At 47.2% G+C, this 25,173-nt stretch overlaps 1 pseudogene; it reads right to left on the minus strand.

Moving 5' to 3' along the window:
- Positions 1–3,076: 3,076 nt before the first annotated feature.
- On the minus strand, positions 3,077–20,616 carry LOC125760282 (uncharacterized; annotated as a pseudogene).
- Between the last annotated feature and the right edge of the window lie 4,557 nt (positions 20,617–25,173).

Here is a 25,173-nt window from a genome sequence, read left to right on the forward strand (position 1 = left end):
ACCTCCGTTGCCTGTTGTTTTGTTTCATTCACACATTTGAAAAATGCTTTGCTATGGAATTGAGCCTGAATTTGTTGTCGTTAGTGTGTGTGTGTTGTAAATTATTGTAATCATCTTCCTGTATATATATATACTTTTTTTGAGTGCCATTATGATATATTTTCTTCTTTCTTCCTGTATTGTATCCCACCCTGCTAAAACCCCGGAAAGGGTTGCAGTGCCAATAAATAAATACAAAAAAGTCCGTGGAATGTAGTGAACGTTAAAGAACATCAGATTGCCAAATTTCCGGAGCCCTCCATTTCAGCGTCCCTCATAAACATATCGTGGTTTTGGGACGTAAAACCCCACATAGTATTAGTATGTAGCTCTCAGGTTTTAATTGTTTTTTTCTTGTTTAACTGCACTATACCAAGATGTGCCACATTGTAATATGCGTTGTTTATTTCTTGTCTGGTTCTTATTGCCGTTATATGTTACTCCTGAGCAAATTAAAGGTAAATGTTTACCAATGAAAGAAAGAGATAAAATATATTAGAAGGCGAGGAGAGTAGTCTGAGCTAGTACGCCTGGGCCTCCTACACTGCGCTGGGGAAAATGCAACGGGGGAAAAATAGTGATGAAGTATGATGATAATGACAGGAAGAAGTAATCCATATATATATATATATATATATATATATATATATATATATATATATATATAGAGAGAGAGAGAGAGAGAGAGAGAGAGAATAAGACATAGGGGTCAAGGAAGCTAATAATATTTTTCATTATGCGATATACCAACTAGCCTACATGTCTGCCTTATAGCGTATATATACCCTTTTCACGATTGCAAATCTAGCTTTCCTGCGATGCAGTTAGCCCAGTTCATAGCAGTTAGTCTAGTCGCTTCTGCAAACAGCGTGTTCAAGCGCAGTTTGCTTGCGCTATGACGCGGAAAATGTAGACTCAGCTCTATTGAAATAAACACACATCATGGACAAATCCCAGGACGTGCAACTACGACCTCGTCTCCACTTGAAGCACAACAGGTGCCACCTTTAGTTCGGCGAATATGCAGCGCAAGGAAGCGCGCTCGCGGATTACGAAAATAGTCTAACAAACCCTGGAGAAATGCAGCTTTCGACTACAGCCTGCACTCCCACGTCAGCCAGCATATATAGGCCCCCGTCTTCTGCTGTGACGCGAAAGGAGGACAGTCACGAAATACAATGTGTTGTAATGAGAACTAATAGACAAAAAAGCCAACGAAAGTATAGGGGATGTTATTTGTATTAACTATGATATAAATGTGAAGAAAGTAAAGTGGACGAAAAGGTAACTTGCCGCTGGCAGGGACCGAACCTGCGACCTTCGAATAAGAAGTCCGATTATCTACTAACTGCGCTACAGCGGCGGTCATCCCCCGGTCCATTTTATGGGGTATATATGTTTTTCTTTGTGCTTAACAAAGAAAAACGAGCCCTCGAAGTCCTCCTTTTTTTCGTTTTTACGTTCTAATGTCTGATATATTAGACACATGACAGTTCTTGCTTCACGGTGGTCTAGTGGTTACGGGGCTCGACTGCTGGCCCGAAGGTCGCGGCATCGAATCCTGGCCGAGGGAGCCGCTTTTTCGGTGGAAGCGAAAATGCTTGAGGGGCGTCCACTTAGTTTTAAGTGCACATTTAAAACCCCATGTGGTTGAAGTTTCCGGAGCCCTCCAGTACGGGGTGTCTCATAATCATATCGTGGTTTTGGGACGTATGACACGAAATAATAATAATAATAATAATAATAATAATAATAATAATAATAATAATAATAATAATAATAATAATAATAATAATAACAATAATATTATTATTAATAATAATAATAATAATAATAATATTAATAATAACAATAATAATAATAATAATAATAATAATAATAATAATAATAATAAGTGGTCTGTTTGAGGCCACTATGTTGCTGTGCAATCTCGCATGGTTGACCTTAAAAAAGCGATCACGTCAGCCTGCAATTATACTATTAACGAGGGCTTCCACGATATCTAACGTACAAGCGGAGAAAAGATTGCGTCACTACGAGTGCGAGCGTCTTATTTACTTCCTCTTCCTCCTCGTCTCTGCTTTGCCTTTCGCGGGATTTCGCCACGCTGCATGTTTCCGGTGCGTCTTTTCGACCAGTGTGGTAGCCGACAACGCCTCCGATTTCGGTGCGCTCGAGGAGGCAGGCTTCGAGGAAATACGACCTGCGACCGAATCGTCCATGGATGATGGCCACAGATCCTTCACCCTGTGACATCACCAAAGACGAAGGGCCCCCTGTAGCTATTGGGCAAAAGTGCGAATACTCACGAAGGCGCAAATGCGTATATGTGATCTCTTCCGCGTATAGAAGATAGACTACGGTCGATATCAAACGCAACAATGCCTCTCAAACAATGAGATAACTTTTTTATAGCACCCATAAAAAATGTCGATTAATCGAGTAAAACATCACATAGAAATCAATTAATCGATGAAAGGCTAAATCAACGAACGATTCACGATTAATCGATTATATTTTTAATCGACCATTCCTAACCTTCTGTCCATGGTGACACAATTCACATTAAAACAATTGTTGCATTCAAGGTCATGTTTGGAAATGAACTCTTTAACACAGCAAGGCAGATGCTCATATAAAAAAGACTGACAGCCACTTGTAATCGGCATGCTCTTGTCCTCACCAGAAATAATATAAAAACACTCACAGAACTCGTGTCTTATGGCAAGAGTGTGCGAAATGCGCTTCCAATTATGAACGTTACGCAAAATGTCTTTAAAGTACTGGTGCTTTGCCTCAAAACGGATTGCCCAGATGTCAACCAAAGGTCCAAATTTCTAAATACAAGATGGATAATGAATGAGGTAATGCATCTTGCAAGGAAATGAACATTACGTAAACAACGCCTTAAATTCTAGACAAAAAAGGTGTGTCTTTCTCTGCAAGTACGCTATGTGCGAGACTGGGATTTTGTGGCTCATGATGATGTCCATGATTTCTCTAAGAAGTAAATAAAGCTCCCAGACCTGGTTGCCAACTAGAACACAGTTACCTACAAACAGAGAAAGGTGGCGAAACAGTAAAAGAACATGTGTTGCAGAACATTTAATGGTAGCCTTTCCGGAAAGAAAGAGCTTAGAAACCTTCTCTGGCTTGTTCTTTGAATCGCATGGGTCATACTTCCATTCCACAATCAAGTTGTTGAGATGTTCGAGTGAGATGAAACCTTGTGAAATTAAAGATAAAATAATGTACTTCAGTGTGAATGGTATGATGCCTTCGCGCAGGTCGTGCAATAAATCTGGGGGCAAGTGTTGGGTTGGATCAAATCCTTGAAGTGCAAGAAGTGGGCAAACCTCCTTGATGCCATACAGTGATGCAGTTGGCAGCCCGGCATTCACCATGTTTAAATGATGTTGATGCCCTTCCGGCGTTCGCTGCACATAGTCACTTTCTAGATGGTTCTAGTTCACCTCGTGGTGCAGTGCCATACAGAATCTGCATATTCTTCCTTGATTGAATGAAGCCTTAAATTCCCCAATTCTGTGGCTGGAAACGTTGTCCCCAGTATGAAAACAGACCCTTTCATAACTTTTCCATTAGCAACTATGCCATCGTTTTCTAATATGGCCACGTCTTCAAGCAAGGGTGCAAGAATCTTTTGAAAACCGTATGTGGAGACATATTTGTCTTTCACTAGAATGACCAAGTTGATGCCCGAAAGCGCCGAGCGATATTTAATGTTGAAGTTGAGCAAAGAAAAGTAGACCGCAGTCAACTTGTGCTTTCCCCTTTTGCTCCCCAAAGGGTTGCACACCTCGAATTCATCTGTGTACAACAGCAAGCAACTATTGATCTTGTCCCCAGCAAAAAAAGAGTGATTCTTAAAAGCACTACCATCAAAAACTGAGCACATATGATCATGCATCTCAAGAAAACTGTTGAAGTCCCATGGGAGGGCAGGATGTTCTTAAAAAAATTGGCCGCGTATCTGCGTGCTTCGCTGCAAGTGTCGTCTAAAGACAATAGAAGAGGCGCTGCGTGAGATATCGACGCCATCTGGCAATACGTCGGGAAACATCAGTGCTGTGTTGCGGGCTGGTAGTCCCGGCGCAGCAGCAGGCGAAGACCGGCGGTGACCAACGCGACCGGTGGGGACGCCAGCCAGCCCGAACACGCGGTTTGGCGCAATTGCTCTGAAGCAGACGAAACGTCCGCACTCAACGAGTACTCTCCACACACTCTTTTATTTACACGTCGCCTGGGTAGAACAGGAATGCCAGAGCGGCGTCCCATGGCATTCGTACAGTGCAATACAGAACCGAAACCGAAACACAACAATGAGCTCGTGCAGAGGGCACGGAGGAAGGCAAGTTTCAGCGCAGTCGCATTTTCAGAGCAGATTAAGAAACTAGGGTCTTTAGAATTTCGTATGTATGCATTTTCTATTAAAGGACACACCACCTAATAATTACCTTGTGATGTTGCGCCTCAGATATGCGTAATGTTTGCTTTTTGATCGACAATGTACACAAGTATGAACCTAGTCAGCCGTTAAAGATGGCTGGCCCTTGGGCAAGTGGTTCAACTTTGGTCGAGTGGCTGAATCGAGTGACGTGCCGACAAACAGAAAGGCAGACAGACAGACAGACCAAAATCTCCGTTTAAGTATCCCAAAAAAGACTATCGTCTTTAAAAACAATATTATTAGCAGCACTGTGCTCGTACTCAGTTGAAGTTCCGCCCGACAATGCACTGTCCGGGAAATCGGCTTGCTATGGTCTTCACAGTGGCACCAACACAGAGTGCCACTCTTGTTCATATTCCAAGCGCTCCGGTCGAGCACTTCCTTCCTGTTTTATGAATATACCGAGCATGTCTTCTAAAAAGAAATTACGGTTCTGATTTAAGTTAAAGTTATATTGGATATATTTGATATGGTGGCAAAACTAAACTCAATATGAGGGCCAGGTAACTGTCAGGAGAGTTAATTGGAATTAATTTATTGAGTTCATTGAAACCTTGTGAGCAGCTGGGAACGTTGCAGCACCTGGCGGAGGAGATCTCTACGAGCCGCTTCTTTGTTGGGGCCTGTTATATCCGTTGCGGCAGCGCGCGTACCACAATGTTAACCGAAGTAATGCATCAGAGTTCTGATAAATTGCAGCGCAAACACGCGGACGCAACGAAAACGACAAGGACGAGGGCTGAACTAGCAACCACTTTTATTTTAAAAAGTTACACACACATACATACATGCTGTCTGACACACACATCATCAACTAGATATACGTAAGTACGCCGTGTTTATATCAGAGAGTTGTATGCATGGCAGACTTACACATCCCTCCCTGAGATTGGAAATACGTCTGCATCTACGATTTATCGAGTAATGAGCGCCCTTGCTCTTCTTAAGCACAGGAGTGCTTTACGTGGGATCACCAATCCTGGCAGTATATACAATAGCCAGCCAGGATATCTTCAAAGTATTTTGCTTTGCATGCATTTTTCACGCTGTTGGCATTTTCCCTTAAACTAACGTTCACGCATCTTTCAGTTTGGCTAGCATAGACTTTTCCACACTTTGAAGAAATTTCGCCCACCACCCCTTCTGCGCATCTAACAAATGGCCGCCGGTGCTTTATGCCGCAGAACTGCTGCATCCTTGCCTCCGGGTAAGCCATTCTGCAGAGAATATACAGCCTGTGCAGTGCACTGAATACGACTCGCTGAAGTGGGCCTCCATTTCCAGGTTGCGTGAAAGCTTGTGCGCATACATAGAAAGACAAAGACATGGCTGATCCCCATAATTAGGAGTTGGTATAACACGGAAGTGAAACGTGTCTTCACAGACGTAGCTGAGCGTTTATTGTGAATAGTTTCGCCACAAGGGTGAAGGAAGGAACGCTAAAGCAACAAATTGTAATGTCACGCGAAGAATGGCAAGCAGCTCGAATCTTGCAGCGCGCTCTAAAGGAGAAAGTACGCACGAAAACGATATACACAAGACGAGCACGAACTAACAACTGTTACAATTGTTACTTCTTTGCGTGTTAGCAGCGCGCTTCTTTCGGAAACGCGGCCGCTGCAGCGAGCGAAGAGGCCTTCGTGCTCGCTGTAACGTCAAGGGAAAGATGCGGTGAGAGCACAAGACATACAAACCACCGGCATCACGAGATAAGCACGAGCACACGAGCGACCACGCCCTGTAGAGGTGCGCGCTCATCGCAACGTGTGGGGCCACGACCTTTAAAGCCCGCCCTCCGCTCTCTTCGCGCCATCTCACTAGTGATAACAAGAACACGCTGAAGCCACCGAGCTCTGAGTACCGCGAACGGTTAATGGTGTATATAAATAGCTCGGCATTAGTATGGTGAAGAACGTACGCTCTGTGGCCGAGTGGTTTCGCGCCACGAGCTGCGAAGCGAGGGGTCGCATGTTCAACTCCCGGCCACGGAGCTTTTCCTTCTAGATTTTTTCTTTGCCATCTCTTAGTGTATATTTTACAACGTCAAATTCATGACGGAAATACGTTAATGAAGCAGTACTGGACCCCGGCATACATCACTTTCGTGTTAATAAAATCAGAAAATAGGCAAGGAGGCAGGCCCGGAGCGAGGACTTTTTTTCGGGGGGCGGGGCACTTGTTGAAAACCTTGATAATTTAAGAAAAACACCGATATCTGCAATTTATTTTCGGCAAAACATCGCACTTCATCAACATTTTTTTTGGGGGGGGGGTGCTTTTTCTATTCGTCAGGAGATTTCGTTTATAAGACATTCACTTAAGGCAGAATGCTCACATTGTGCACGGCCTTGTGAAAACGGCCTGCCGTTGCTCGTCAATTGGTCTCGCGAACCTGGTAGCGTTCACTCAATCGAAATGCGCGAAAATGTGTGGGGTAAGGCGTATTGTTAAGGAATGTCCTGTCATTCCGAGCGAACAATAAAAAAAACTCGCCCGCATCTTCCCACGGGGGGAACTCGAGTAAATGCGTCGCAGAGTCGTGGGGGTATCGCGTGAATGTTGCGCAATTTGGTATGGTTTGGGAATGCTCAATTGTTACACGATGCGCACACCAAGTAGGACTTTAACGGCTTCAGCGTGCACGAAGTTCCGGGTCGGCAGCTCACTTCAACGGTTGCGTTCAGCGTCGTATGCTCGTCTCTTCGCTGCCTTGTCTTCTGCGTTGCTTGCTGTTGTTGACGCCGACGACGGTGAGGGTGGGGTAACGTTGCCTTCAACGAGTGGTGGGACGCTGATTGAAGGTACTGTTGCTTACACCGCATCTACTCGAGTCAAGCAAAGCGTCAAGTCAAGCGAAAGCCAAGTAAAGACGCCATCACTTAATTCCGAACGCGCGCTCCGCCGCTTATATACACACCAACCGCGTTCGAGGGAGAGGAGGGAGGGAGGGAGGGAAGGAGGGAGCGAGAGGAGAGGCCTGCTGCCGGCACGATACGAGCCGGGAATGCGAGGGAGGGAGAGGAGAGGCTTGCTGCCGGCACGAGACGAGCCGTGCATTCGCAGTGGGGGTGTGGACGGCGGCCGACGCCGCAGGTGCGACTAAGAAATGCTCCGCATTTAAAACATATTTCGACATTATTTTTAATTTTTGCCTACTGTGAGTCCTTGAGCATGCTTAAAAAAGTGAGAAATCTGCACTGCAATAACATCTTCAAAAGGCCGTTAAAGCTAAATATAACCCGTATTACTACGTTGTTGCCCTCTCAAGACGCATTTCAAACAAACATTGGATTAAAGAGAACTTTTTCACGGATGATCACTTAACAATGTCGCCTCAGCATTTTTTTAGATCAGAAGATAGCAATATACTTGTGTAAATTTCGCAAGGTTCATTAGAGCGATTACTGTGGCTGTGTTTTTGAGAGGTAGGAGATGTCATGCATACTTTGGCTCCAGCAGCATTGTGACCCCTCCCGCGCTAGTTTTAATTGCGAAGCATTTGTTAGCGAACCTCAGGCACTTTGGGCGTTTCTATCTACGTATCTATCTATCTATCTATCTATCTATCTATCTATCTATCTATCTATCTATCTATCTATCTATCTATCTATCTATCTATCTATCTATCTATCTATCTATCTATCTATCTATCTATCTATCTATCTATCTATCTATCTAGCCGCCTACGTCTGGGCGCTCTCCAGGTCGTCTCCATAACTTGTAATATACCAAAATTGGCCTGGATGGGGATCAGTGTATGACGAACACGATTCACTGGTCATGACATGAATAACGCAAAATACATGTCGCGTACGTCATGAAACCCTTTCTTACAGTCACGTGTGGCACATACCCGTAAACCAGAGTTAATGTTATGCGGGTATGTGCCACAGGTGACACAGTCTCAACCAACACAGTAACCGCGAACACACACATTGACACGCAAGGAAAGTGATAATAATAATAATAATAATTGTTGGGGTTTTATGTCAGAAAACAACAATATAATATGAGAGACGCCGTAGCGAATGGCTGCGGAAATTATGACCATCGGGTATTCATTAACATGCACCGAGGTCGCACAGTACACGGGTATCTAGCGTTTTGCCTCCATCGAAATGCGACCGCCGCGGCGGGGATCAAACCCGACACCTTCAGGTTAGCAGCCGAGCACCGTAACCGCTAGACCAATCCGGCGGACGCAAGGATAGTGAGGAAGCTGAAGACAGAAGACCCCTGGAAGACGCTCAACTACCATGCACTCGTTCACGTGGTCCGCAACGTGGACCACGTCGTCGCAAAACAGGGGTCAATGCTTCCTACAATAAATCTGCCGAGAGAACCAGGCCTTTCAACATTACGGGTGACTTCAACATCGATTTATCGAGACCCAACAACGCCTGGTCTTTACACTGCGTGAAAGAAGGCTTGAATATGGACAGCGCATCAACAAACCTCGCTGCCACGTCCAGGACAGGAGTCATCATGGACCATTTCATCGTAAGAGACATCCAGGATTTCCACCAGCTGTGCTATACCTCGCACTTCACTACACTTAGACCCCTCGTAACCGCCTTCACGAACGGATTCGATTAACAAGGTCGGTCCAGCTGCTGGTGCTCACTGATCACGGTGATGATGACCTTGTTCAAGAACTGTCAAGAACCCCTTCTACACATACACACGGGTTCGTGAAACGTGCGTGTGTTCACCGTCATGACGGACAAGCATAAGGATAACAACTGTAACCCAACTGTAACAACTGAAACTGTGAATGTAACGTACGTGCAGTGCGCCTGCGCGTGCCACTCGGCTGTGTGTATATCCAGGGAAACTTTAGTGAATGAAGCTTAGTTGTGAGTAACGCCTGTGCTGTGCATATGTGTTTCTCCTTTGGGATGTTTGGATTCGCGCTATCCAGGATTGAAGAATATAAGCACTACATGTGAGCTTAACGCGTCTGGTGTCGGTAACACCGATGTTGTTGTTGGCATCGTTACGCAACTGTAAACAACTGGTCATAAATACATATGCGACTCTTCAACATATGAGTGTGCGTATACCACTTCCACATTTCTCTAGCGTTATTCCGTAACGTTTCGCTCAATGTAAAAAGTTACGCCACAGTCACCATCTCGCGCATGCTTCGCATAACATCGATTCCCACGGTACGTGGGATCTGCCGAATTTTTTAGTAGTAAATAATAATTTTCATCGTCAGCCAAAGCAGTGGCTGTACTTCTTGAAATCGTTTGAAAGGCTTGCGTCTCCTTGATAATTGTGTTACTAACAGCTGCCTCCAATTGTAGGCTGCTCTAAATCATTGAACTGCCTTGCTTTAATTGCACTGTTATTGCTTCACACACACCCGCATACAGCTTTTCCACGGTAAGGTACAAAGTAAATCATGGAGCTGTATTCCTCAAACCAAACTATCTAGCCACTCGTGACTGATTCTGCTCAATCACTCTTACGAAAGAAAGGAGTCCCATAGTTGAGTACATACTTTCACAATCCACAGAACACAATTAGGGCTGCAGTATATGAAAATCATTCAATCCATCAATACTATAATAGGACCGCCCAGCACTGTTTAAAACTTTCGTTGTAAACATATTTTTAAGAGAAGCGTCTTTCTGATATTTGCCTTTCGACACCTGCATACGTCTCTTCAATAGTAGGCTTTAATGATTGTCCTTGCGTGTTAAATTAGTGTTGCTGGCATTCTGCTGCGATAGCTTTACAGACAGTCACATAAACATTTTCCATGGTCAGGTACAACGTAACCTAAATCATTTAGGCCATTTTACAAGCCACGCGACATAGTTACTCGTCACTGATTGTGCACAATCACTCCTAAGACAAAATCACTTCCATAGTTGAGTAGGCATCTTCAAATCCTACAACGCAGATTTAGAGCTGGGGCATATGAAAATAAATAAATAAGCAAATACAAATAAATAAGGTAAGTGAGCTAGTGAGTAAACTTTATTACACGATCTCGCGGGTTTGTGGTTCGTGGTAGACCGCAAGGGCAGAAGCGAGAAGACCTTGTCACCCTATAGCCTCCCTGGCCTGCTGGATAGCCCTGGATGTTTTGGCTTTGACCTCCATGCTGAGCATCGCTGTCCACCAGCAATCCCGAAGGGCCTCAGGAGACCTTCTTTATATCTTGGGACATTCCCACAGTATATGTTTACATTAGGCATTTTCTGTTTTGCATAGTTCGCATTTGTTCTCCGGGTGCAACCGTAAAGTGTGGCTAGCTCCTGTGAAGGTGTGCAGGGTTTCGGTGGAAGTTTACTGTAACAAACACTATTCAGCCGCTTGTATCCTTAGTGTACTCGGGTGTGGTGCGGGGAAGACGCCCCTTCCCTCTCTGTAGTGTTGTGTGTATTCTGTGTAGCTTGTATCTTTTAGTGGTATCTTGGCGGCGCCGGAGATGTTCATTATCGAGAGGTCCAGTCGGGTTGCGCGGTGCTTTATTTCTCGCAAAACTTGTGGGCCATCGGCTTAGATGTATTTATTTATTTATTTATTTATTTATTTATTTATTTATTTATTTATTTATTTATTTATTTATTTATTTATTTATTTATTTCAATACCCTCAGGGCCCGAGGGCATTACAGAAGGGAGTGGGTTACATTTTTAATACAACATAGTAAAAACGAAAAACTTGGGGTTACAAGTAAAAACGAAAAAACTTGGGGTTACATAGGTACAATGAAGAAAACCAACAATAAACAGCGCACAGTAAAAGAACAAAAAACAGATGATTTAGAAATGCAAAGCAAAACAGGGTCTAATACAACAAGGAATCAACGCTAACGAAATAACACTTAAGCACAAGCACGTGCCTATGAACCAAAGAATGCATCGCAATATGTGTCAGTATATAAGCATGTACAAAAAAAAAAGAAAACAAGAAAGGAAAAAAAGGGGCTACTCAAACATGGAAATACTATGATCTTATAAAAATACTATTACGACAGCAACAGGTTAGTTAGAGCAGCCTTAAGCTTAGGGTTATCAGTAATCTCAACGACAGATCGGGGAAGGCGATTCCAACTTGCTGACGTACGGGGCGGGAACCATATTAGTTATCTCAGTTCATCTATTTTGATTAATTCGTTCGTGTTAACGAGGACTGTGAGGGCTTGTTGTGAAGGCCATCCTTTCGTGAAATTTCTGATAGCTACTTGTGAGTCACTCAGTATGAATATGTAATATAGCCTCAAAGAAACCCAAATAAATAAATAAATAAAGAATGGATAAATAAATAAATAAAAACATGAGTAATCCCTCCAACATAGGAATCGGTATAACACGAAAGTAAAACGTGTCTTTACAGAAGTAGTGGAAGGTTTACTGTCCATTGATATAAGAGAGCTTGCACAACTAATATTGGTGTTTCGCAGCTATAGCACCGTTTAACGTGGATACACCCACGTTCACCTTTGGTGGCACATCCCCATCGCGAAGGCTAACGTCCGTGATCAATGACGAAACAATGATTTGTGGTAGCTGTAGTAGTTAACGGTGATAGTGCAAGCAGAGAAAGCGTGTGACAGCCAGAAGAGCGTCGCTGATTGGACGCAGAACTTAAGCTAAGGCTTCCATCTCGCCGCATAATAAATAGTTACTGCACACCACGGCGGGACTAAGGAAAATGCAACGCGCGTCGCGTCTAACCTCTAGCCTGGCTGCTTCTTTTCTCGGGGCGAGCGTAAGCGGGGAACACGGTGTTAAATTCAGGCGTGGCAGGCGCGCGTCGCAGAGCTATTTTTAATATGGATGCATGCTATGAGTGACGCAGAAGTTTGGGCTAAAGTCACCACCTCGCGGTGTGTAAAGGCGTTGACAAAATTGCACTTCTGTTTTAAACCTGCCGATTGGGATGGACGCGTAGCAACGACGCATTGCAGGAACTAATCGCCGAAGCCGTTGTCATAATGTATTACATTCACTTTACCGCTCCCAGACGGCGACACCACCTAGCCAACCGTCCACTGTCAGAGGAAACTGAGATATAAAAGGCACGTTTATAAAGCCTCCAGAGTGTGTGACCGTTTCTTTCCGTTGAAAATGAAGATGGCGTACCTCACGACCTTATTATGCTCCTGGGCCTGCATAGTATATGGGAAACCCGAACGGCCTTTAACAATGCCGATGTGGAAGTTAGACCTGTTCGCAAATACTTTTGCGAAGGTGTGCCTCGTTTAGTCGAAATAAGGAAAGTTCAGATGGATGTACCGAAGTGGGTCTCCAGAGTGGAATCGTTACACGCGCAGAAGTTTTAACATGCAGTCACCGAACAGCTGATGGTGTATCATTGTGTTGTTCCCTGGTTTACGATTAGTGTGAGTGTACTTGTGTGAGGCAATAACGAAAAAAATTACACCATCTTCCGCTAAAGGGGACCATGAGGTGATGCGAAGCCGGAGCACCTGCACGATTGCGTTCCGTTGGCGTTCGTTGGGCATGCTACCGACCTCGGTTCGTGGAACGCGAAAAGGAACACTACGCGCGTCGTGTCTTCCCTCTAGCCTGGCCGTTAATTCTCACAGGGCGAGGGGGGAACGCGGTCGACAGCGCGCGAGAGGGGGGCAGCGTAGGAGAGAAGAGAGAGGGGGAGGGGAAGCGCATGTAGAAGAACTGATAGCTGGGCCAGTTGGTGATAATACTTGAACATGTTTAACACAGCGCAACGACGACGAGGACACAAGACTCTTGTGTCCTCGTCGTCGTTGCGCTGTGTTAAACATGTTCAAGCGCATGTGCTGGCGCTTATCGCGGCGTTGCGCAGGAGAGTATTTCGGCATGTCGAGCCCGCATTTTAAAGGAGTCAACCAAGGCAAGCGCTGGACAGAACGCGCGTAGCGCTCTACCGTTTTATATTCACACTTGAAGGAGAGGAGACCAGAAGAGGAGAGTAGCCCATGCGCCGCGAGAGCAGAATCGAGAAGGCAGGTGAAGCGCAAGCAGGTGCTGGGAAAGAAGTGGAGAGAGTAAAGCGCAGGTGTTGGAGAGAGGGAAGGAGGAGAGTTGCGCGTGCCTAGTGTGAGTGCGGACGCCAACGCCGCAGGACATACCCCGAGCAAGAGATGCTTCACCCCTAAAAAACGAAAGCGATCGTGGCGCAGTGGGTAGTGTGCCCCGCAGCAGTTGTCGCGCACCTAGATGTCGTGAATTCAACTCCCGTTGCTGAACATTTTATTTTTTATTTTACTATGCCATCACGTCGTGTGCATTTTTTGACGTCATTTCCGTGACTGAAATACCTCCCTGAAGTCTTGATGGACCCTGGCGTAAAAGACATTCGTTTAAAAAATAAACAAATACATAATCTCTCAGAGTCCATATGCGTTCACCGAAGACGACTCGAAGGCAAAAGCCATCGAATTTTTTTCTCAGTGGATGTATTGATCCTGCCCCAACACCCTTCTAAAACTTTCTGCACCTGACGTGGTTTTGCACTGCCTCCAGGATCGGAGCCACCTCACCTGGTTTTTCACTGCCTCCGTGAAGAGCCCACCTTTCACACGGCTACGATGTCATGTGATGACGATGTAGGCTTATGCCACAGGAGTGAAGGATCGACGCCATCGGAGAACACGAGCCGTGGCTTCACGTGCCACTGCCAAATGCCGCCTTTATTTCATTCTCTTGAGGTCGTGCGCTTTCCCGTTTTGTTCGCCACACAAACGAAGGCGCTACAATGGCATCATGCGGAGCTAAGTCACGTTAGATACGTTAGAATTTGCACCATCATATTGACGTCACACATTTTTGCTATCTGTGATGACATGATGACCTCATACGGTGACGTCATCACGTGATCATGACTTTTTGCATTACCCGTCCTCGACGCCGCAGTACGCGAGACGCTGACGGTCAAATTTCGCGTTTTATGGGGCTTCTAATGCTTTCGCCTAAATTAATAGCATAACCGCATGTTGTCCCGTGCATGCAGGCCTACTTATTCCCAAACTGTAAGTGAAAGGGCTGAGCAATGCAAGTCATGGTAAAGAACATTGAACACGTTATTTATTTTAGGTTTTATAAGTAGCCATACGCGTATTTTAGCACGCTTACAAAAGACGCAAATTTACAGAGAAATAATATGTTGGAAACTGCATTAGAATAAGGATTGACGCATAATATTATGTTGTTGTCATCTCAGGACACATTTCTCATAAAATAACTTAAAGCGAGCATTTTTTGCGGAGAATGGCTTGATAATGCTCACCCGGCATTTTCGTTGGTCAGACGTTAACGAAGCACTTAAGCCACAAGGTTTATTAGAACAATTACTGCGGGTGTGTTTTATGAGACGTATCAGATGGCATGCTGTTCTGCCTCCAGCAGGACCCATTACACTCTTTCATTTCAAAACGTGTTCTTTCAACGCTGGGACGGGTTGCTGCTCTCCCGTAGTCGAGTACGATGTGGTTGGTCTAAATCGTTGAACACTTTTAAATGCAAAGCATTTTTTTTGCGAACGTCAGACACTTTGGCCGTTTATATCTACGTATCTAGCTATCTAGCTATCTATCTAGCCGCCTACGTCTGTGCACTCTCCTGGTCGTCTGCATAACTTGTAATATACCAAAATTGATATAGCAGGTGATCAGTGTATGACGAACACGATTCACTGGTCATGATAATAATAACGCAAAATACCTGTCGCGTACGTCGTGAAACCCTTTCAGTCACGTCTGCCACGTATCCATATAATGCTATAATGTTATGCGGGTATGTGCCATAGCTGATACAGAGTCTCAACCAACACAGTAACCGCGAACACACACACTGACACGCAAGGAAAGTGATAATAATAATAATTGTTGGTGTAATATGTCCCAAAACCACGATATGATTATGAGATACTCCGTAGCGAAGGGCTCCGGAAACTTTGACCATCGGGTATTCTTTACCGTGTACCGAGATCGCACAGTACACGGGCATCTAGCACTTTGCCTCCATTGAAATTCGACCGCTGTGGCCGGGATCGACCCGCGACCTTCGGGTCAGCATCCGAGCACCGTAACCGCTACACCAACGCGGCAGACGGAAGGAAAGTGAGGAAGCTGAAGACAGAACACCCCTGGAAGACGCTCAACTACCATCCACTCGTTCACGTAATCCCCAACGTAGACCACGTGGATATCAGATAGACCGGGGTCAATGCTTCCTACAATAAATCTGCTGAGAGAACCAGGCCTCTTACTATTACCGGCGACTTCAACGTTGCTTTATTAAGAAACAACAACGCTTCGTCCTTATACGGCGTGAAAGGCGGCTTGGATGTGGACAGGGCATCAATAGACCTCGCAGCCACGTCCACGTAAGGAGGCATGATAGATCATTTCATCGTAAAAGGCATCCAGGAATTCCACCAGCTGCACTATACCTCGCACTTCACTACACTTAGACTCCAAATAGCCGCGATCACGAACAAATCTGATTAACAAGTCTAGTCTAGCTGCTGGTGCTCACTGATCACCGTGATGATGTCCTTGTTCAAGAACTGTCTAGAACCCCTTCTACACGTACTCATGGGTTCGTGAAACGTGCGTGCGTGCGTTCGCCGTGATAACGGACAAGTATAAGCATAACAACTCTGCGCGTTTGTGAAAGCCTTTCTCCACGATCGCAGCTTTTCCATTCGCCTAGCAGGTCAACAAGTTGGACGGTTTGTTTCCAATAGAGGTGTCCCACAGGGATCTGTGCTCGTACCAGTTCTTTTTAACGTGGCCCTCCTCCCACTGGCATGGAAGCTGGCGCTAATACACCACGCAAAATACATCATGTATGCAGATGACATCACCCTTTGGTCAGTGCACCCTGAAATCAGCTGTCAAGAACAAGCTTTGCAAGAGGCCCTCGACATAACTCATAACTGGTGCACCCAGATTGGGCTCGAAATCTCCAAAGAAAAAACGAAGTTTATGTCGGTTGCGAACAAGTATGGACGTCGTATACTGGGAGTTCGGCCTCTGCAGTTAATTTTGGATCAGCAGCCGCTACATGAAACTTCGAATCTCCGCGTGCTTGGCCTGGAAATTCACGCCACCGGATCTGCAGGACCTTGGGTCAAGAGTGCCAAACAGCAGGCATCAGAAACTAGCCATCTCATACGACGGATTGCGAAGAAATCTGGTGGCGCTAACTCGAACATGGCTCGCCTCCTTGTCCGTTCGATATTGCAACCGAGGCTCGTCTACCGCGCCCAGTTTCAGCACCTCACGCTGGCAGAGTGGGCACGTCTAGAGGCGATTAACCACGAAGCCACGCGGGCCATAACTGGACTGCCACGTATCACTCCGTTAACAGTACTGCAACAGGAGTCCCAACTAAATACCATTGACGAGTTTGTACACCAGCGTCGCTGTGCGCGCAACCTCAAGCCATCAACGTTCTGTTCGGTTGCAGCATTGGCGCAGTACATGGGACAAGAAGTTCACCATTCCCCTTCAGAGACGAGCACTATTGCCCCGTGGAACAAAGTGCAACTCACTTAAAACAAACCTCTTGGTCGCCTTTACAGCCCGGTTCCACGCCAGGCGAACGCATAAGTTTCCCGTTTGCTTCGTGCCGATAAGCAAGATACCGCCACTCTCGTCGCCCATACTGATGCCAGTGCGAGCGGCACCACCATTCACACCGCTCTTGTATGCCCATCAATACCAGACGCTTGCCAGACATGCTCGTATTTTGCGGATCCCGCACTACCGGCTCACCTTGCTGAGCTGGCTACCATACGTGACGGATTGGCAGCACTGATACCTTTTCATATACCTGACAGATGCTCTCAGCTCATCATTCGCATGGACTCGACGCAAGCTATCCACGATATGCGACGAGTGTATCCGTCTACGTCACTCTCGGATAGTATTCACCATCTCGCTGTCTCAGCATCTGTGCGGATACGTGTTCAGTGGGTGCCTCGGGCCGCATTGCCGGACCTTGTCAAAGCTGATTTGGCAACCCACCCACAAGTGACACCGCACCCACTACCGCATTTTCCTGAGGACGCTCAAGGGCAGATGCTACGGGAAAAAACGCCAGGCCTGCGCTGAAACCGCAGCACAGTCACAGCGAAAGCTAGAAGAGCGGCGTTTCTAGAGCCCGTTATAAGCTCTCTTGGGGCTACAATACAAGTACACTAGAAAGGTACCCACTGCGCCATAAATCACAATTTTGGTGAAGTTGGGAAGCGAAGCACCTACTAAGCCATTATTTTTCATTCTGCGGAGAAGCGAGGCACCAGCTACACGTCTGTAAGGCATTATGTGCACTTTGTTGACGCGACGACTGATGACGATGAAGAATTATGGCTCACCCTTTTGTAATGGGTTGGAAGCTTTAAACGGCCCACCAGTTATATAATTTGGATTGGGTGACGCCCGGTCGCTATTTCCCTCTTCCGTCATGTTGTATACCATACGTTGACGTGGGAGAGAGACGGGGCGGGGAGGGGAGAACTTTACTGAGACCATGAGGAAATGGATCATGCGCTTATGGGCTTCCTTGGCAACCAATACAAGTGCACTTCCGAGGAACCCACTACGCTATAAATCACTGTAATTTTTGAGAAGTAGGGCAGCAGGCACTATGCCATTTTTCGTTATTCTACGGAGAGCGTTGGTACCTGCTATACGCATGTAAGGCATTATGCGCACTTTGTTGATGCTGTGCCTGATGACGATGAATAATTATGGCAGAGCTCTTTGTAATGGGTTGGTAGCATTCAACAACCTACTCGTTGCGCAATTCGCATTGTGTGACGCCTGGTTACAGAATTCGCGTTGTGCGACGCTTGGTGCTTATTTTACTTTTCTACCACGCTATATTGCATATGCTAATGTGGCTCCTTCCCGACATGAAGCCAGTATAGGACCTTTTTGCAAAGCAGTTTCAAGCACCAGCATGGCTCAGAGGTTGAATACTGGGCTCCCGCGCAGAGGGCCCAGGTTCGAACCTCGTTCCATCCTGGAATTTTTTTCTTATTTCGTTTTTTTTTCTTATTTCGAGCGATACTGGTTACGGACACCGGCGGCGGCGGCGGCGGCGGCGGACAACTACGGCGCCAATAACGGCCGGTGAAATGATCTCATAACAGCTTTCGCTGTAAAAGAAAGCCTCCGACGTACCACACGAGCTCTTATAGCTCCGTGTGGGTCAGACCTCCCTGGTGGTTTAGCCCGCCGAGAGGAGGTTACGTTGCGGAGGCTTCGTGTTGGTGTTGTGCTTACCCCATGCGTGACCACCCTTTGGGTGCGAAAGTACCGCGGCCCGTATGGTACATCGTGCCCATTTTGCGACGCCCCAATCAGCGATGTAACTGTCACAAACTCATTGTTGACATGCACGGGTCTACAATTAAGCCGTCGCCGTCACCTACGTGCAACAGGCCTCAGGCCTGGCCGACCACCCGACCTTGACCGCTGGATTAGTGGACCTCACCACCGCTCGTTACTGGACTTCCTGCACGAAGCAACTTTGTATGTGTATTTCTGAAGCAATAATTATTATGCCTAAAGGCAGACTTTCGAAAAAAAAGCTGTAACTGTGACTCTGACGTACGTGCAGTGCGCCTGCGCGTGCCACTCGGCTATCTATGTGTAGGGAAACTTGCCTGAATGAAGCTTAATAGCGGGTAACGCTTCTCATGTGCATATGCGTTCATTCTTTGTCCTATTCGGATTCGCGCTATCCATTATTAAATATTATAAGCACTACATATCAGCTTACCGCGTCTAGTGTTGGTAACAGCCATGTTGCTGCTGGCATCGTTACGCAACTGTAAACAACTGGTTGTATATTACATATGCGACTCTTCAACATATGAGTGTGCGTATACCACTTCCACATTTCTCTAGCGTCATTCCCTTACGTTTCACGCAATGTGAAAAATTACGCCCCAATCACCATCTCGCGCATGCTTCGCATAACATCGATTCCCACGGTACGTGGGATCTGCCGAATATTTTCCAATTACCAAGTTCAATTTACGTTAGGCATTGAGCCTTATTTTAGAACCATAGAAAGCGACCCCCAAATCCGCAGCTGGCAACTACCAGGAAGCAGTCAGGTTAAAGTCACTGCGTACGCGGACGATATACGGTATTACCCTTTATGTCCACAACGACAAGTCACTATAGCATGCCCTCAATGCCTTCCATGAATTCGGTACAATATCAGTTGCAAAGCTAAGCTTTTCAAAAAGCAAGTATTTCTTTATTGGCAAGCCAAACACTCGTATAAACATCACGTCACCATTGCAGTGGTCTCCTACTATTATAATACTAGGAGTCACATATAACGCGTTCGATGTAAATGAAAATACCTGGATATCACTTGTGCACAGCTTACAAATTGATATAAAAGCAGCGGCACACTGACTTCCCGCCCTTGGAACGCCGTTACTTAACCCAGTCAGTTTTTCTAGGGAAATTTTAGTATGTTTGACACACCGTCAAACATCATCTCCGAGTTTCCAGAAAAGTACAGAGCTATATCAACTCGTTCTTCTGGTGAGGCGGCACCGAACAGCCGTCACGTCCGTCGTTAGGACAACCAAAGCTGAAAGAAAGGTGAGACCGTGGCGGCTTCTCCTTCCCCGACTTCTTCATCACCAGATCTATCCTATCGCTTCGAACTTTAATGCCGATCTTGAGTAATGACGGTACGCCCGCACAGACGCTGTTGCGCTACTATCTCTGACCATCACTGCACTTCAAAGGCGCCTTATAGCACTTCAAAGGCGCTTCAAAGGCGCCTTATAGCTGCGTGTCCAGAGGCCGACGTTAGCGCACATAAGCTGGTCGACAGAATGGCCGAACTACTGCGACCCTTGGTGCATCAGGCCCGCCGACCCATAGTGCGACATACAGAGTGAAAAGACATAGCCGCGGTCACATTACCGGAAACTCTTCGCGACTTTGCTTGGAAGGTGGACTGGCGATTGCCCCCACACGTGATCATCTCGAGGGATGGCAAGTGGTGCGCGTCTCTACGTGTCGGAACTGTACCGCGGTAGACAGAAACCGCCACGCGAATGTCGAGTGCGTGGTCACGCGTCTCTTTTGGCGCGATGTCCATGTCGGATTTCGGGGTCAAGGCATCCGAAATTTCGTGCCGCGCGGATGATCCTCACGAAGACGCTTCGCGGCACTTTTGATAGTGGCAAGGCTATTTCAGCCTGTGGAGGAACCGCTGCCAAGCCGTGGCTAGAAAATGCCGCTGACGTGCATTGTAGCCAATACTGCGGGCATGATGCGTGAGATTCTCGCTTTTCACACTGAGGAAATCTTCTCGGCGGAACGCGAGTTCGTGCGCCTCTGGTCATGCCCCTTTGTTCAGACTCAGTTAACTCAAAGAATACACCAGGGCATACGAATGCCGACGTGCGAGTGCCACAACAGGACCACTAAAGTCTCTAGATAAACAGTTTAAATCTCTAGATCAAGAGCTTTACAGCCTCCAACGCTGCCTTTGCATTTCCACACCTCAATGCTCTTGCTGAATGATCTGTAAATGGACAGTAGGCGTGCGTACGATGGGGGCATTGTGGAGCGCACCTAGTCATCTGTGGGGGCGCCAAATCAGCTCCATACTATTACTCATTCAAGCATGTCCCATCATTCTTTAAAGTGCAAGTTTATGGTAGTTAAGGCCATACAGTTTTTTTCTGTACGATAATGGCGGACGAGGACCATTGATGTTACATTCCGAAAGCTGTGCACTACTCTTTTTTACCCCCTTACTACCGGGGACCAATGGCCGGCCGTTGTCGGAAGCAAGTCATTGCATCGTGTTCGTGATCGTATCCACTGCGTAGCTTGCTTCTTTTCATTTTTTTAACTCGACCAACGGGTCTTGTGGGGGAGACACTACGGTGACACTCCCCCCCCCTACTAATGGGTAACCCTGCGCAGGCCCATGCTCGCAGATGCAAACACAGTACAAAGCTACTTAAAAACGAAGCTTCGAAAAGGTATGGTAAAATATAGGAATGGTGTGCCCGCACCTCACGCTAAAAATGTAATTTGCAGCACTCATGCTCGTGGTGGTCCGCACGCTCAAATTTTTCTGCTCAAAGAATTACACTGCAAACGAGTGAAGCATACCATAGTTGGTTAGAACCTAAGAATAAATAGAAGCTTCGCCCCCACAACTGCAGCACGCCCGTCATTAATATGTGCAATAGTCTTTTAATGTGGTTTCCCTTGTAATCTTACGTACTTTCTCGCTGCTCATGTAAATAACTGCATAAATTAATATATAGAAGTTCGTCAGCGCTATATAAAGTAATACGTTTCCTCTAGAAGTGATGTCCGTGCCTTTGCTGAATGTCGCCAGTATATTCAAGTTTTTCTACTGGGAACAAGGGACAAGCACACGCATTCGCGTGCCCACGGTTCTCTGTAGGGAACCCAAGCTCAAGTTTGCGGCGCGACGACAGCGCCGCGCTGCGGCTCTGGAGAGAAGCTCCGGTGCAACTGGGGGCATGCGCGGCCGGTTAAGCCTGTTTGTCGGCAGCGGGAACACGCGCGCGCGCGCGGTCTCTGTCGGTCCCGAGAACTGGGGCGCCGTGCCGACAGCTTGGCACGCTGAACCGAGAGGCTTGCGAAGCTGCATTTCCTTGTTGGCAGAAGCGACCCCACGGAAGCGCAAGCGAGGTCCGAAGTATTGCTGTGTCGTGGCCTGCCACAACACTGCAGACAACACCGAGGCTCGCGATTCACGTGTGAAACTGTATCGGTTCTCGGACATGGCGGCAAGCGTGGATAGCTGACAGCGCTGTCTCGCCTTCTATTTTGGCTGTCTGAGTTCATCGATTTCATTTGTTTCAACTACATGAATCAGTACGCAACTCGGTGCATGCATGCAGCGACTACAGTAATGATTACTCGCTGTCTTCTCGCATTGTGAAAGTCGAGTTACGGTTGTAGATGAAACATTGTGTTTTGATTCCCCGTGTTCGTGAGACCTACCCGTCATTGTTGAACGTTCACACTCGCGTTATACCAAACGTTGCGCAGTTGGTTGAATTCAATTGAACTCGGCACATTGTCAGAATTTCGGCGCCTGCAATTCACGCGTCGGGAAGGCTGCTTTATCACGCCGCAACGGACGCCTGTGCATTTTCAGCAAGCTTTGGCATCGGTCTGCAGGTTTGCTTTGTTTTTGTCACTTCATCAGGGTGATATTTAGGCCGCTAAATAAAGCTGGTACTTAATACATGCTTTGCAATTGCAACCTTGAAGTAACCACCTTCTGACTTTGTGCGATTCTCTAGCCATGACAGAATGAGACTTACGTAGAGGTACACGTCCTATCTGTGTAATCGCGACTGGAGAAATGCATTTCGCTTTGAGTCGGCCGTCGTGTTCGTCAATTGTCTGCTGTGCACCGTAAACGTGATTAGGCTTTTCGCTTTTCGGAAGTGCCAGTCAAGCTTGAAGATCCTTTTGAAGCCGCATTTCAAGCGGCACATTGTGAGACGCCGCAAGTGCACCGCGAGAACTCTGCACGTGCACGGAAGCAAGCGGCAGCGCATTGGAGAGAGGGGAAAACGCGCGTTGCTGGTACCCAGTTTCTATTTTTATGCCAGAGATGGCACTGCCTGCCAAGAGCAGCAGCGCCTGTAAGCGATGCTTGGGGAGCCTATTGGGGGAAGGGGGGTCAAGTGTGACCGCAGCACCCCGCGCCTCTCCCCTCCCCGCTCATCGAGTCCGAACGAAAAGCTCGGCAATGGATGCATAGATGAAAATGAAGCGATGAAGTGCTTCTCACAAAGGCCTGCCATTGGTCCCCGTTTTTCCTGTGGTTAAGGTGGGAAGTAAGCAGTTCTTTCAATGGAACATCAGTGATCGTTCGTCGTCATTATGAAAAAAAAAAAACATGGGCAGCCATAAACCTGCGCATCAAAAAATGAAGTGAAAAGTACAACTTGTAAAGTTATGGGGCAGAGTGTGCGCCCCCCTTTAGACTATAGGGGGGGGGGCGGTCGCCGTCCCCGCTGCACCACCCCTCGCGCACGCCTATGCGAACACTGTATGAAGAAGGCACCTACCTGAAGTACACGAAAGGTGCTTCACGTTATGAAAATGAACAGCTGCAATGTGATAAGCAATCTCTGGAAATTTCTGTGGATGGCACAACGATGGCTGTGGGCGGAGCTTAAATTTATTCTGAGGTTACAACAAACAATAGCCACAGACAGCTTTGCTGTCAAAAAAGAAGAAAACAAAACAAACAAGAGCACATACTAAATAATTATACCATTTCTCGCTAAAGGGGACCATGAGGCGATGCGAAGCCGGAGCACTTGCAAGATCGCGTTCCGTTGGCGTTCTTTGGGCATGCTGCCGACCTAGCGTTGTGGAACGCGAAGAGGAACGCTACGCGCGTCTTCCGTCTAGCCTGGCTGTTAATTCTCACAGGGCGAGCGGGCAACGCAGTCGGCAGGCGTGCGAGAGGGGGGCAGCATAGGATAGGAGAGGAGAGAGATGGGGAGAGGAGGCGCATGCGCTGGTGCTCATCGCGGCATTGCGCAGGAGAGAATTCGGCATGTCTAGCCCGCGTTTCAGAGGAAGAGTGGAAAGGGGGAGGGGAGAGAGGAAGTGGAGAGGGGGAAGAGGAGAGGGGGATGGGTGATGGAAAGTGGAGGGGGGAGGAAGAGGGTGAGTGCAGAGGGTACGCGCATGCGCAGTAAGGGTGGTCACGCCGCGCACCACCACCACCGGATTAAACTCCGCCATAAGATACTTCGCATCTAAAAACCGAGCCAGCTCCACTTAGCGAACACTGTCTAAACACGGAAGCTTATGCCCATCCTTCGTCGGGCTATATTGTACCCCTATTTCATTTTTTAGATGCGAAGTATCTTAAGGCGGAGCTCAATCCGGTGGTGGTGGTGGTGGTGGTGGTGGTGGTGTGCGGCGTGACCGCCCTTAGTGCGCATGCCCATACCCTCTCCACACACCCCCTATCCACTCCCCATATCCACTCCCCTCTCAACATACCCTCTCCCCTTCCCCTCTCCCATACCCCTCTTCACTTCCCCTCCCCCTTTCCACTCTTCCTCTGAAACGCGGGCTAGACATGCCGAAATTCTCTCCTGCGCAACGCCGCGATGAGCTCGAGCGCATGCGCGTCCGCTCCCCTTCTCTCTCCTCTCCTATGCTGCCCCCCTCTCGCCCGCCTGTCGACCGCGTTCCCCACTCGCCCTGTGAGAATTAACGGCCAGGCTAGATGGAAGATACGACGCGCGTAGCGTCACTCTTCGCGTTCCACGACGCGAGGTCGGTAGCATGCCTAATGAACGCCAACGGAACGCGATCGTGCAAGCGCTCCGGCTTCGCATCGCCTCATGGTCCCCTTTAGCGGGAGATGGTGTAATTTTCTCCCAAGTCTTCTGTTCGTTGGCGCTTAGCTTCGGCCTCTATTGCGCGAATTTAGGGTGGTAAGCCCCAGATATTAATCAATTATCTAGTGCGCGACCATCGCGCTTGGCTTGTCGACGACATGCCCATTCTCGCGTCAGCTGTTCACTTCCACGCCCACACTTTTGGCGTGCTTGCTTGGGGGGACCAAGACGAACTTTTCTTTCGCGTATTTTAAAGCTCCTGCTGCCACAACAGCCAAAAAAAT

Source organism: Rhipicephalus sanguineus, chromosome 10 (genome assembly GCF_013339695.2).
Source record: "Rhipicephalus sanguineus isolate Rsan-2018 chromosome 10, BIME_Rsan_1.4, whole genome shotgun sequence".
NCBI classification, from domain to species: domain Eukaryota; kingdom Metazoa; phylum Arthropoda; class Arachnida; order Ixodida; family Ixodidae; genus Rhipicephalus; species Rhipicephalus sanguineus.